The following is a 15487-nucleotide window of genomic DNA, read 5'->3' on the forward strand; positions in this document are numbered from 1 at the left end:
TATAATTTCCTATAACATATTTTATAGCCAAGTGAACAAATATAATATCCTATACCATACATGTTTTACAAGCTTTGTGGCAATCTCAGACTTTGTGGTTAATGGTCATATTTATTGCTAATATTGCTAATATTTGATCATTAACCACAAAGTCTTAGATTGCCACAAAGCTTGTAAAACATGTACGGTATAGGAAATAATATTTATTGCTAATATTTTTCACTGATAGCTCAGTTGGTAAAGAATACGCCTGAGATGCGGGAGATCCCGGTTCAATTCCTGGGCAGGAAGATCCTCTGGAGAAGGGATAGGCTATCCACTCCAGTATTCTTGGGCTTCCCTTGTGGCTCAGCTGGTAAAGAATCTGCCTGCAATGCGAGAGACATGGATTCAATCCCTGGGTTGAGAAGATCCCCTGGAGAAGGGAATGGCTACCCACTCCAATATTCTGGCCTGAAGAATTCCAAGGACTATACAGTCCATGGGGTCGCAAAAAGTCAGACGTGACTGAGCGACTTTCACTTTCACTGCTAATATTTGAAAACCTTAGTGTGTCTTCTCAGTAAACATGAAAATAGAGGAACTATCATTTATTATTTTCTGAAACACTGTAGGCAAATACTTAAATTTAAATAAGACCTTTGTTCCCCTAGGTTGTCTTTCAACAATATTCCTTGTTTATTGTGCTCTTCTTTTCACCAGAAAGTAAATATTATCTAACTTTCTCTTTTCTGTCTTATGGAAAAGAGTAATAGTCAACACTTCTCAAAATATTTGGGTCAACAGGACATTTCCTTCTCAAGGCATCTCATCAAGTCCACAGTGATCTGTCATTTTATTTACACTTAGTCAAGGTCAAGTCAGGGAACTAAGCTTCAATTATTATATCCACAACTGTGTAATATATACACATAGACATTTGTAATAAACACATTTTGTGTATATATGCATGTGCACTTTTGTATATAGTTTTTTTCAAGCACTTTCACATATTATCTCATTCAGTTGTCACAAGCAGTATATAAGGAAAGTGGATTTCCTATTATTGTCTCCAAGGAGGCTCAAGGAGGTTTAGTAGCTTCATTAAGATAACCCAACTAAGTGAACAATCAGATTAGATCTGGGGCTTCTATTCTGGGTCTAGTTCTCTTTTCCCTTTTACATGTCTTCATATGTAAAATCATACAGTATAACTGAAGGGCCTTAGAGTTCACATCCGTGTTCCAGGAGGAAAGTGGGGGCCAGAAAGAGCAGTGGAGGTGGTCCTTTCAGTAGCATCTCTTCCTCTCGCAGTTCCAGCCGTTAGGATCTGCTGTTGCTCATGAACAAAGCCTGTGTATGTACAGTGGGCCAGGAATCAGGTAAATGTTTTGCAGCTTCTTGTCTGAATCCTTTACCTTAGCTCATCCAGAATTTAGATTCTAATGTGTTCCTTTTCAATTCTCTTAAGAGATTGGAGAACTACCTCTAAAACTTAATGTTGTCTTTCTATTAAAATACTTTTAAATGTTAACTAATTAATTTAGAAAAACCAGCATCATAAAGATAAGAAATAATCACTGGGACATCTCTGGCAGCCCAGTGGTTAAGACTCTGTGCTTCCAATGCAGGGGGCACAGGTTCAGTCCCTGGTCGGGCAACTAAGATCCCACATGCCTCAGGGCCTGGCCAAAATTTTTTTTTTAATAAAAGTAAACTCTCTTTAAAAAAGAAATAATCAGTAATCCCACCATCCAAATATTTGTACCACTGTAGTTTTGATATAGATATCCTTTATCTCTTAGTTATTTCAGGCCACTCTAACAAAACACCATAGACGGACTTAAACAGTAAATATTTATTGATATTTCTCACAGTTCTAGAGGCTGGGGAGTCCAAGACCCAGATTCCATAGTGTCTGGTGAGAGCCCTCTTCCGGGTTTGCAAGTAACTCCCTTCTTGCTGTACCCTCACATAGTGGAGGAAGAGAAGACTCGTTTCTTCCTCTTCTTCTAAGAGCACTAATTCCATCTGGGGGGCTCCACCCTCTTGACCTCATCTAAACCCAAAAACCTGCCAAAGATCCCACTTCCAAATACCATCACATCGGGAGTTAGGGGTTCAATATTATAATGGGGGGGGCAGGGTAGGTGACACAGACATTCAGTCCTCTTAACATGAATTCAGCCAATGGTACTTTCTTTCTTTATAAATGTAAACATTTTAAAAAATAAGATGAGCCTGTTTAATCTCTTTGCAACATGTTCTTTTCCTCTAGAAATAGAAATATATCAGAATTATGTTTCTATATCTTCTGGAATAGTTTTCTGTAAGAACAGTTTTGATGATCATCTCACTGCATGGTGTCACAGTTCACTTCATATCCTGGGCTGGGCTTTTAAGTGATTCGTCTTCTTCACCATTCTAGATAGGTTATGCTGATTTCATTCCCTGTCTCTTATGGAGCATGGTGCACCTAGCCCTCACTCCACAAATAGCCCCTGGAAGAAGTAACTATGTGTATCCTATGACACTTCTCTTCCCAGACAAATGATGGTTGATTGGATGAAGTCAGTCGATCAATCAGCACTCAGCAAGTAATCAGTCTAAATCAATCAAGAATTTTAACTAAGAGAACCAGAAAATGTAGAAGAGAATAGGCATTTCAAATGAAAGATGCCTTGCAACCTAATACTTGTGACCAAAAGAACTTTGGCTAAAAAATCTGTGGTAAAGCTCAAACCTGAATCTTTTTTCTTTTAACCTATTCATGATTATTTCTTAGAATAATGTTCAGAAGTGGGATTCTAGCTCAACTTTATATATTTTTTAAAAAGTTTGACATGTATTGCCAAATTGCTCTCTAGAAGTTATTCTCTTCCCAACCATCACTAAAGGTTAGTTTTTCCAATTGTATTTCCAAAATGGTATCTCATTGTTTTAAGTTGCATATTTATGAGTTCCAAGTGGGCTTTAATGTTTTCTGTGGGTGTTAGAATTTTGTATTTCTCCCTTTGTGAACTGACATTTGTGATCATTTGCCCATTTTTTTTTTGAAGTAATCATGTTTCTTTTGGATTTAAAATAACTCTCTGTATGTTACAGACTTTAATCTTCATCAGGATCCTTTTCATTGTGAGCTAGTGGGAGTTAGAAGGAAGGGTAGAAAAAGATAGACTCAGGATTTGGGTGAAGGTCAGCTGCCAAAAGAGGATCAGGTCAGGGGACACTCCACCCCTGACTCTTCTTCCTTTTTTCTAGACATGTCTTAAATGTGGAATACAGGTGTCACTGGACACTCATAGAGACCTTCAAAGGGCTGTATAGGCATAGATATTTTTAAGGGAGTTAAGTTCCAGATCTTTATATTTTGTATAACTTGTTCCTTAAATTGACTGCCTAAGAAATCCTTTCCTATTTCAATTTTCCTGTAGTGTTTCTCTCATTTTACAAAATCTCATTACGGTGATTTGCACTAAGACATGCATATAATTCAATTGGGAGACATGCTATAACTACCTCTACTCCCATCTACATGAACAAGATTTCTTGGTGTTTTTATTGAAATGCATTTTCAAAAATTAAAAATTATTTTTCTTAATAATGAGCTATCAAAAGTTGTAATATATCCATGTTGTTTTGATCAGTTATGGCATATGTTAATCAGGATAGTGTAAGCTACCTTAGTAACCAATATACCTAAAACTTCAATGGCTTAACACACCAAAAACGTATTGCTAATTTTTATATCACAGTCTGGTTCAGATAAAGAGGCTCTCTTTGGGGATTCTCCTCCAAGGGGGCCCTAGAAAACTATGCTTCCATCTCTCATCTTTGCCATCTCAGAGTTTTGGGATTCCAACAGGGAAACTGAAGGAGACAGAGAAAGGGAAAGAGAGAGAAAGAAATAGAGCTCAATTCACTGTTAACTAGGACAGGAAACAATACATCATTTCTGTCCACACTCCCAATGGAAAACTAAGAAATATTAACTTCCTGTACCTCCAAAAAGAGAAAAGGATGTGGTGAACACACATTGTCTCTGCTACAGGTATTTCCAGTAATGATTGCAATGATAACTCAATCCAGATGATTTGTTTTAACAGACATTGTGACTACAGATTTTTTAAAAAGCTTTAATTTTACTTTATTTTTATACAGAAGTATGGTGATACAGTTGATAAAGAATACACCTGCCAACGCAGGCGACACAAGAGATGTGGGTTCAATCCTTGGGTCAGGAAGATCCCCTAGAGTAGGAAATGGCAACCCATTCCAGTATTCTTGCCTGAAAAATCCCATGGAGAGAAAAGCCTGGCAGTCTAGAGTCCATGGGCTCACAAAGGGTCGGACACGACTGAGCACACACGCGCTGTTATGTGCATGAAATAGTTAAATAAATGCTCTTAACCACAAAAATACATTTTATTAGGATAAAATTATGGAAATGAATAGAAATAAAAATAAAAGGAGAAAACAAAAAGATGTAAAATTGCAACTATTACTCAGTGGATGATAGCGGATATCAATTTGCTATAGTATTTACATTCTCTTGGATTTATTATAACAAGTTAAGTAAATATCACTTTACAGGGCTTCCCAGACAGCTCAGCGGTAAAGAATCTGCCCACAGTGTGGGAGATACAGAAGATGCGGGTTCAATCCCTGGATGGGAAAGATGCCGCAGAGGAGAAAATGGCAATCCACTCCAGTATTCTTGTCTGGAGACTCCCATGGACAGAGGAGCCTGGCAGGCTAGAGTCCATGGCATCGCAAAGAGTCAAACAGTACTGAGCACGAATGCGCATGCACACACACACACACACACACACACACACACACACACACACACCACTTTGAAAAAGCCAATATCGACAACAGAGCATAAATTATACCCTTTGCTACTATTCAAGGTTTTGATAAAATGTTTTACATTACAACATAAAACTGAAAGAGGGTGCATAGTTTTTCAAAATATCTTTAGAAGATAGTGAACAAAAGCATTGCAGCCCATTATCCTATCCTATCTTTAAAGAAACACCCACACAATTAGATTTTTTTCTTTAAAACTACCAAGAAAGAAAGAAAGAAAAATACACTGTTAATGGAACTGCTTCTGCCGTACTGGACTTGCAGATGCCAAGGGTTGCAAACTGTGGTAGTTTATGACACAAGCTTCCCAGAAAGTCCAAGGATAGAGAGTGCCAAGTAAGAAATGTATTTCTTGGTAGAGTTCATGTGTCAAGGTAACAACCAGACCCACAGTGAGCCACGCCCTGCTTAGCTTTGCAGTAAAGCTACCTTAGGATTTAAGTCTTCCCCCCTGAAGTCGGTGAATTCTTATTGCCTTGCTCATCAGCTGGTCATATTGAACCACTCTCCCAGCTAAATAAACATCCTGCCACTTTCCAGAAGAATCTAAAGCACCCTGTCTTTTTGACTGTCGAAGAAGATGGCCGTTTTAGACAGGGGTCTAGCTCTCCTTCCTAAAAAGGCCCATTGACCTTTATTGCAAGTGAAATAGCTTATGGGAACAGTAAATGGCTAACCTCACTGTACCATAAAATAGAGCTTGCTACAGCCTCTCCTCTCTCAGCCCTGGCAAGAAGCCTGTAATAGCACTCCTCATAAAAGCCTCCGTGCCATTCCCCAGGTGCAACCCTTTACAGAAGTACAACTAGGGAGTTTCCAAAATGGCTTGAAGAGAAGGCCATCTAAGAATAATGCCAACTATTTAGCAGATGTTTCTTGGACAGAATTTTACTTTTTTTTTTTTGCATTTGCTCTTTTGTAACTAGTATAAATGACAGCTGGCAATATACAAGAAACATAGAAGAGGAAGCTGACGTTAAAAGGCCGTTGAGATCTTAACTCCCTGACCAGGGATCGAACCTGCACCTTCTGCATTGGAAGGTGAAGTCTTAACTACTGGGGAAGCAGCCAGGCAAGTCCCACAATATCTTTGGTAGGCTGAGGTCGAACCCAAGAATTTGCATTTCAAAGTCTTTTCCAAGAGATGCTGCTCTTGTTGCCCCCGGCTGCACTTTGAGAATCATTGCTTTAAATTTTAGCATGACTAGAAGAAGCTGATGGAATTCCTTTAGAACAATCTGCTCGGAGTTGACAATGCCTTCTTTTTAAAATTAAACAAATGTTACATTTAAAAAAAAGAAACAATACTGTAACAACTTTAATAAAGACTTTAAAAATGGTCCACATCAAAAAAAAAATCTTTAAAAAAAAAAGGCATTGAGAATGCCATCTGATTTGGAGATTAAAAAATAAATTCTACTCTCTGAACCAATGAAGTTATAAAATAGAAATTTTCATCATGTTTCAAAAATAAATACATGATTCTATAATATTGATTGAGTACCAACCATTTGCAAGGTGGAGTGCTAAGGAACTAAGAAGAAAGATACCAGCTTCAAAGTCAAGAATTCAGAAAATCTTTTTCTAAGCAACACCCAGTTATCTCCTTCACATATTGTATTTTCATCAAGGAGTATATCACTGCCTGACATTTTCTCCTTTATTTCTCTATTGGTCTCTCTCCCCCTGAGACTGTAAGCTTCGTGATTGTTGAGACTTTGCCCACTCTGTCATAGCTGCATCCCCAGGGTTCAGCATGAAGCCCAGGATGCTGCAGACTTTCATCAAATTTTGTCAAAGAATGAGTAAATTCCCACCTTCGGAAGGAGCATGGACTCACAAGGGGCTGGGATATACATCCCAAATATCAATAATATTCATTTATATATTCAGAAAAAAAGAGCTCAAACAAACCCTAAGGAACTTAGTGGGAAATTTCCCTTTTCACTTTTTACAATCAGCATCTACATATATTTTTAGAAAAACAAATATAAAACTGTAAAATAAATGTAAATTAAAGAATAAACACATAACTTTGACATTCCTAATAATAAGCTTCACCTTAAGCTTGAACATAAAGATAATGCATGAAAAATTATATTCTTTACTGATGCTTCTAACCATCATGTGCAAAGGATCTGTGACCACAGATGGATTAATACCTACTACTCAACCTGTTGTTTATTTTGTTTGGGTTTTGTTATACTTGCTTTTTCTTTTCCAAAAGGGGTAACATACTATTAATATTATGTGATATGTATTTAGCTGAAAAGAATAATAAATAAATTTGCTCAATCTACAGCTTTATGAAATTTTAGTTTACATTATTAACATTTTATTAGAAAAAAACTCTTGTTTTCCTTTAGACGTGTTATTAAGTTTATTAAATCTTTATTTACACATTCATTTGGAATTTTGGAATCACATGGTCTCCTGTCCCTTTCCTTTTTTAATATTTATTTATTTATTTGGCTGCTTTGGGTCTTAGTCGTGACATGTGCAATCGAGTACCCTAACCAGGGATCAAACCCGGGCCACCTGCTTTGGGAGCTTGGAGTCTTAGCCACTAGACCACCAGAGAAGTCCCTCCTCCCCCTTTCTTTTCTCTTCTCCCATGAGGGAAAATCTCTGACCTGATTTTAGAAAGGGCTTCCCTGATGGCTCAGTTAGTAAAGAATCCGCCTGCAATGCAGGAGACCCTGGTTAGATTCCTGGGTTGGAAAGATCCCTGGAGAAGGGATGGGCTACTCACTCCAGTATTCTTGGGCTTCTCTTGTGGCTCAGCTGGTAAAGAATCCACCTGCAATGTGGGAGACCTGGGTTTTGATCCCCGGGTTGGGAAGATCCCTTGGAGAAGGGAAAGGCTACCCACTCCAGTACTCTAGCCTGAAGAATTCCATGGACTGTATAGTCCATTGGGTCACAAAAAGTCAGACACAAAAGAGAGAGTTTCACTTTCAATTTTAGAAAAGAATGTATAATTAATTGGTCAAAACTATAAAAATATTAATGCCTCCTGAAGCAAGTTTTCAGTTTGTTTTTTAGAGCTTAACTTCTTTGATTTTGCTGTACCTTATAAGGTATAAATATATTCTTTTCATACAACCCTCAACAGCTTCAAGCAATACATATAATGTCTTAATTGCTAGTTAATTTACACAGAAGTTGCCCTTTTAATCCTAGAATAAGCCCATCTTCTGAGACGTATCTATTTACTGATAAACATTATCAGATTTAGAATCCCTCACTGGAAGCCTTCCTACATAAGGAAAAATGTAGGTTAGACTTCTTTCCTGAACAACACTATCACATAAAGCTTTATCCTTGTTGTTGTTTAGTTGCTAGTGTCCGACTCTTTTGAAACCCCATGAACTGTAGCCCACCAGGCTCCTCTGTTCATGGGATTCTCCAGGCAAGAATTCTGGAGTGGGTTGCCATTTCCTTCTCCAGAGGATCTCCCCAACCAGGGATCAAACCCATGTCGCCTGCATTGGCAGGCAGATTCTTTACCACTGAGCCACCAGGACAGGTCCACAAATCATAAGATATTAGGTGAAACTAGACATTGAAAAATATTTTGATGTACAGTCAATTCAAGGGTGACTAAACAGTAGTGTGAGGATTCGACATACAGGCCCCTTCAGCAAGTGTGGTGAATCACTCAGCTGGCAGAGAGCTCCCCTGGGATAATAGCACCACCAAAAGAACCTCTTGACACTCACTAATCTAGGCTGATAGCATCATTTAGATAGGCTTAGAGCCAAAAGAATGCCAAGGTCAGTGTATTTGTAGCAAGTATTAATTCTTATCAATTTAAAAATGAAAACCATAAATAACATTTAAGACAACTTTAGAGAAATCATATCATAGTCCAAAACTATTATATAACTGCTATCTGTTTTACATAAGGCCTTCCGTTTCTTGTAGACAATTAACACTAGTTATAATCATAGGTATTTTATCTTCTGCTTCAGTTAACTTTATATCATAAGCATGTTTCCAAGTTTGTATAGAGCTTTCATAATTATTATTTTTAATGACTATGTGAAGGCCATTGGATTAATTTTATTACTCTGTCTATCCTCAATGCCTGTTATGCTCAATGAGTCCTGGTGAGAGCATAGGATGAGTGCATGTGTTCTCAGTCCCTTCAGTCGTGTCTGACTCTTTGTGATGCCATGGACTGTAGCCTACCAGGCTCCTCTGTCCATGGGATTCTCCAGGCAAGAACACTGGGTCGGATTACTGTGCCCTCCTTGAGCTTAGGATGATGCTAATCTAAATGCTAGTGCCAAAACACCTCAATTCAAATGTAAGTTTAGTAACCTCCATGCCTTAGTTTTCTGGTGTGTAAAATGGAGTTGATGACAACTCCAACCACACAGGTTTGTCATGATTAAATGGATTAATTTTCTTAAAGTGCTTAGAACAGTGCCTGGTACATGGTAAGCAATCAATAAATGTGAACTATTATTATTGATGTATCAAGGTAAATGACTTTGGAGCCTTCAAGTCATCTCTTGCTTTTGCTATTGCAGACAGCAATGTAATGAACATCTCTACTTATCAGATGTTTTGCTTCTGTTTAATTATTTCCTTAGATTAAATTTCTAGGAATAGATTGCTAGGTCAAAGAGTTTATCACAATGATTACTTTCAAAGAAATTCCTTTAACCTTTCCCCTTGAAGAAAATGTGATGGCATGGAAAACAAACACTAGTTGATATAAAAGGGATGATCAAGAAAAGAAATCATGGCTTTATTTAACAACAATAATTTTAGTAAAAACACATTTTATTCATAAAACTAGGTAGACATTATACAAAACCCTGCGTCCCATTCAACTGATTTAATCCAACAAGTATTTCCCCACCTGCTCTGTGCTTGTTCCATGCTAGGTATTAAGCAGAGTATGGAAGGTATGAAGTGACCTTTGTCCTTAAAGACTCAAAATCTGTGTAAGAAAGTGAAATATGAAGGTAGTATGAGACTGTAGAATCAAGGGCCAAATTATATATATATATTTAATCCAAAATCTATGATACAGATACCGAGTGTTAGGCATAGTCAGCTGGCAATAAAGAAACAATATTCAGTTTCAGTGAAGAAAAAGTGTGTGTGTTGGGGAGGTAGGGGTATGTAATGATACAAGAACACTTATATACAAAACAGAAACAGACTCACAGACATAGAAAACAAACTTATGGTTACCAAAGGGGAGCAGGGGAGACAAATTAGGAGGATGAGATTAACATATACTCACTAATATATATAAAGCAGATAACCAACAAGGACCTACTATATAGCACAGGGAACTAAAGTCAGTATTTTGTAAAAACCTATAAAGAAAAAGGATATATACACATACACACACACATATATGAGCTTCCCTGGTGACTCAGACAGTAAAGAATCTGCTGCTTGCAATATGGGAGACTCAGGTTCAATCCCTGGAAAAGGGCATGGCAACCCACTCCAGTATTCTTGCCTGGAGAATTCCATGGACAGAGAGGAGCCTGGTGGGCTACAGCTCACGGGATCACAAAGAGTCAGACATGACTGAGCAACTAACACACACACACATATATACATATACATCTGTATGTACATACAGATATATATATGGTGGTTTAGTCACTAAATTGTGTCCGACTCTTGTGACCCCATGGAGCCCGCCAGGCTCCTTTGTCCATGGGATTTCCCAGGCAAGAATATTGGAATGGGTTGCCATTTCCTTCTCCAACATAAACACACACACACACACACATATACATATATCTTATATGTTTTATACCTCAAACCAACATAATATTGTAAATCAACTATACTTCAATTAAAAATTAATAGTTAATTCATTAAATATAATAAGCAGAAAAGAAGGAAAAAGAGAAAAGTGTGTGACCATCCAAGTGATAGCTAAATTAAGCTCCACTTTTTTCCTCAGAATCTAACATTTTATAATTTCTTTTAATACACCTCAAACGTTTTCTGTACCAAACAGAAAATGTTTGCTCTTGCTAAGACATATTCTTATCCCTGCTGGTTAAGATAAAAGCGCTCCTCAGACTTCAGCTGTGGGCTTCAGCCAAGGGGTCCTGAAAGGGGTGCTCAGGAGTGGAGGTGTCCTTGGTCAAGATCTGTGTGTGTGTGTCTGTTTAGGAAGGGCCTCTGCCAGCTGAGCTGAAATAACAAAATCATCTCCATTTCCCTCGGGTTGAGGGAAACACTGCTAAAGTATCTTAAACAACCAAAATCTCCGACCACAAGCCCCACTACTTTGCTGTCTTCTTCTGAGTGTTGAAGGAAGCGGGGACCAACTGCCTCTTCTTTTTGAGATGAGCAAGATCATTGGTTTGTTTCCAGGAAGCCAAACCTGAAATAGGAACAGAGCCCTTTCCTGTCACTGAGGCAGACTTCCCAGTCACTGTAAACCCTTTCTGTAGGGGGCACGCCCCAGATAAAGGGTTTTCCAGTCTTTAAAATGGCCTGCCAAATACCATTCGTGTGCCTTATCCAGCAGTTTTCAAGCTGCCTACCTACTATGTACTGATCCTCTTGAACTGACAGGCTCCAGATTTTCCCCGACGGTTTAAGCCTCTGCAATGTCCAGAGAAGGAGCTGCTTTGCCCAAACAGGTCCCAAAGCAGACAAGTGAAACTGTCTTCCTTATATGGTGAAAAGCGCCCTGTCGCTTTAAGGCCAAGAGATTTGGCTGCAGATGGTCCCTGGGAAGTTTGCAGGCAGCCCCATCCTGTGTCTGCTCCTCTCCTCGAAGCTGTGCAGGTGAGTTTCCAAACCTTCTTTCCCCAATTTGCCCTCTACAGTCTCTCTTCTGGCCTAGCCAGTTGGAAATGCCCTTACAGAGGGCTAGAGAAATTCAGGGTCAATAGAGATGGTGTTGTTTGAAGAAGTTTGAGCTGAAGGGGAAAAAAAAACAAAACAAGCTTACTAGGAAAATGTGCAGTAATGCAGCCAAGGAGGATGCTTTCAACTTCCAGTGGGGAGGCAGCATCAGGGTTACAGGAGGCCCTGAGGCTTTCAGGGACCAAGCAGGGGAGGAGGGACAGACTCTAGGTAAGACCCTTGCAGGGGTGAGTTTGGACTTCTGAGCTATAGAACCTGGTCAGCAGCAAATCTAAGCCAGACAGAGGTGAGAGGAAATAATACTTCTGCAAATGCTGAAGGCTTTACAGGAGATGGAGCTACAGGGTTGACTGTAGAAAGTGAACGTGAAATGTTTGCAGTGTCTGCTGGCATGGAAGGCTGCAGCCTTAACCCTTCATTCAGCCTGGATGATTAGCAAGTAGGATTTGACTGCACAGAGCGTGGGCGGGGGTGGGGATGCCTGTGTGGAGTATTGCAGTAGAGACTAAAACAAATGGATAAGACTGTGATCTATGATCGTGGAACCGCATCTCCGGTATCCCCACAGTACCACCTGCAGAGAAAAGAGCTTTTCTAAGCTCAGAAATTCTGTGTCATCGACAGGCAAAGAGCTGCAAGAAGTCTCATTTAAGCTGCTTACTGCTCTGTCATTTACTAATTCAGTTTCCTGATTTCTTTTCTCCCATGGCCTGGAGCCCCCTAAGATATTAATTTGGAATTAACGAATAGAACTTTTTAACAGCTAGAGATGTACTAGCACAAGTGTGTCTGTGAGAGGCTGAGATGTATTTGGGGATTGGGTTTGGGATTTTATGAGTAGGGTGAAAAGAGACGAGATGGCATAAGAGGAGAAACACTTGATGGTCATTTTACAATGTATGCAAAGCCCTTTAACTGAGTCCATTCGTCAGCTACAGCCAAAATAGAAGTCCACCCAGGAATTTAAAAAGAGTGATGCCAAATGATAGGATTGGGCTTGTCTTCCCTCCTGGTTGAGTCTGGGGCCATTCATCATTCAGAGGCCAGTGGTTTCTCTACAGTTGTTGTGTGGGGGAGTGAACCTGGAGGCTGGATTAAAATTCCTTACATACCCCATGCCTCTAAAAAATATTCATTCATCTGAGTAGTCACTGAAGAATTTGTTTTATTATTAACTAACAAGTGCTCTATCTACTTGTTTTCTAAAGACAGACAGTCCATGAAAAAAAGGTTTGTTTTATCAACAGGGATTTGTTAGTGCAAGAGTTCCTCTTTTCTCACTTGTGATGGCTGGGCAAAGTGAGAATTAGAGCTTGCTGAAACGCTGATGTCCTGAGCAGAAAGTTAAATTTTGCGTTCATAATTTGGAAGAGAGCAGGGAGTGTAAGTATAATTTTACTTCATTTGTTTCAAGTTAAATCCAGAAAGCAGTGTCAAATATACTGCTTTCAAATATGAACACTGCCAAGAAAAACAAAATCTAATCCCCAAAGCTGGAAAATCTCTAAAAGTAACAGACTGTGATCTTTTATAAGCTAAATCAAAGTGGTAAAAGGAAAAAAAATGTGGCTTCCTGAACATTTCACATATTGACCCTCAATCACACATCAACTAGCGGACATCTCTTAAGCGATTTATTTCATCTGTGCCTCGGTTTCCTCACCATTAAACTGGGCATTTCTGTGAGGGACTTTCCAGTGAAATGGAAAGATCCATTGGAGCTGAAACTAAGCAGATCTGGGTTAAATTTTCCAGTCCCTTTATTTATTCCATAACCTTAAGTGAGTTACACAGCCAGTCTGAACCTTGGTTTCCTTATTTGTAAAGAGAGTAAATAATTAACAACGTCATCAGAATTAGAGGAACCTACCAAGGCATAGGTTCAGACCTGCATGTCCTTGGACTTGGAGAGCAGGACATTGTGAAAAGAGAACTATCTAAACATGGGTAATGTTGAAAATGACAAGATTTTTATTCAGAAGTGTGTCCAGTGCCATACCATGGAAAAGGGAGGCAGGCACAAGATTGAGCCAGATCTCCATGGTCTTTTGGGGCAAAAGACAGGTCAGGCCCCTGGATTTTCTTACACAAATTCCAACAGGAACAAAGGCATCTCTTGGGGAGAAGAGACACTGATGGGGTATATGGAGAATCCCAAGAAGTACATTCGTGGAACAACAATGATCTTCACGGGCATTAAAAAGATGGCAGAAAGGGCAGACTTAATAGCTTATCTCAGAAAAGCTACTAATGAGTAATAGTTGCAGATTGCCTTGTTTATTACAAAACAGAAATGTCTCATGAGCTTTTTTATGTGTACCACATTTACATAGACCTCATACAGCGGCATTCCAATCATGAATAGCTGGTAGGATATTTATTTTGGATAGTCCTGATTTTATAGACTGACTCATGGTTAAATTAATATGGTCAGCTTTTTGAATTTTGACACTAATGCTAGTTCAGCAAGTACTATGTCTGTTCACCCCTTCTAAAGACATGACTGGACTTGATGAGTAGTGTTCAGCTCTTCATAGAGATGATGAATGCCATCTCAAAACCTATAGGAAAAAAAAAAACAACCGATAGGAAACTGGTGTTACATTTAAATTTATATAACTGATTACATTAATATATTTAAATATGGAGAATATCCCTTCACTGTGTCATAAAACAGCAAGACTCACCTGTGTTTCACATTGTATTCATTAGCCTGCTAAAGGCAAGGGCTGAAGATAAGCTGGTAATGTCCACTCTATCTTTTTGGTCTTAACTATTACCAATTTAATTAAAATTCCCTGTATCTAAAACGTTGCCTTTTATTCAATGAAAGGCATTTTAGTGTAGTTCATGTATAATAGCATATAAAGAATATTTAATTCTTTTCATATTTCATAGGTGATCTGTAAGGTCACATGGGCTTCCCAGGTGGCAGGTAAAGAACCCATCTGCCAACGCAGGAGGCATAAGAGATGTGGGTTCAATCAATTTAGCAACACAAGCTATAGTGGCAAACTTTGTTTTTGAATTCTTTACTAAGTCAAACTAAAGTTATAATTCAGGATTGTCTTTTAAATTGCTATTCCAAAGCACATATAACTGTAGAATTACCATATGTGATTGGCAATGGTGCTTTGGCCAACTTGTCAGAAACATTAGAGGAGATATACAATCAACAAAATTTTATAAATTATGTGATCCTAAGGCTTCAGATAATTAAAAACAAGATCACAAATCATAAATAAATTAGAGGAATCTTGGAATCCAGTAGAGTCTCCATAAATATTATTTTTCATTATTTTTTCAATGACTTAGGAAACTATATTGTTCCTTGCAGAGGAGGACATGAGTTTTGAGAGCAGAAACCAGCGCTGTAGCACAACTTTAGAATCCCTGTTAGTTCACCCCCTTCTTCCCACCGTCCTTAAAGAAAGGATGCCCAGGTCCCTAGAAAATCCATTCCTAGTTATTAACCAGGCTCATTGCTCAGAAATTTTTCTTAAATCAAACTCACTTCCACCTATTTTGTGTTCAGAGATATGAATATTTGTTTGTTTCCCTATGGTATAAAGATAGTCCATGGGCTTCCCAAGTGGCGCTAGTGGTAAAGAACCTGCCTGACAATGCAGGAGACGTAAGAGAGTGGGTTTGATCCCTGGGTCGGGAAGATCCCCTAGAGGAGGGCATGGCAATCCACTTCAGTATTCTTGCCTGGAGAATCCCATGGACAGAGGAACCTGCTGGGCTACAGTCCATAGGGTTACAAACAGCT

At 38.8% G+C, this 15487-nt stretch overlaps 1 protein-coding gene and 1 pseudogene across 5 annotated transcripts in view; both read left to right on the forward strand.

Moving 5' to 3' along the window:
* The window catches only part of SCHIP1 (schwannomin interacting protein 1), a 992315-nt gene that overhangs the window by 800741 nt on the left and 176087 nt on the right, over window positions 1-15487 (forward strand). Inside the window, exon 1 of one of the 5 annotated variants that reach the window (XM_081570687.1) lies at window positions 11307-11634. The exons of the other annotated variants lie outside the window; for them this stretch is intronic. The gene's annotated coding sequence lies outside the window, so the exon portion shown is untranslated. Of the gene's footprint in view, window positions 1-11306; window positions 11635-15487 lie in introns of those variants that run through there. 5 annotated transcript variants of the gene reach the window in all.
* On the forward strand, window positions 13659-13973 carry LOC145538519 (cytochrome c pseudogene; annotated as a pseudogene).

This window comes from Giraffa tippelskirchi, chromosome 2 (assembly GCF_054371585.1).
Source record: "Giraffa tippelskirchi isolate mGirTip1 chromosome 2, T2T-mGirTip1v1.2.pri, whole genome shotgun sequence".
NCBI lineage: Eukaryota > Metazoa > Chordata > Mammalia > Artiodactyla > Giraffidae > Giraffa > Giraffa tippelskirchi.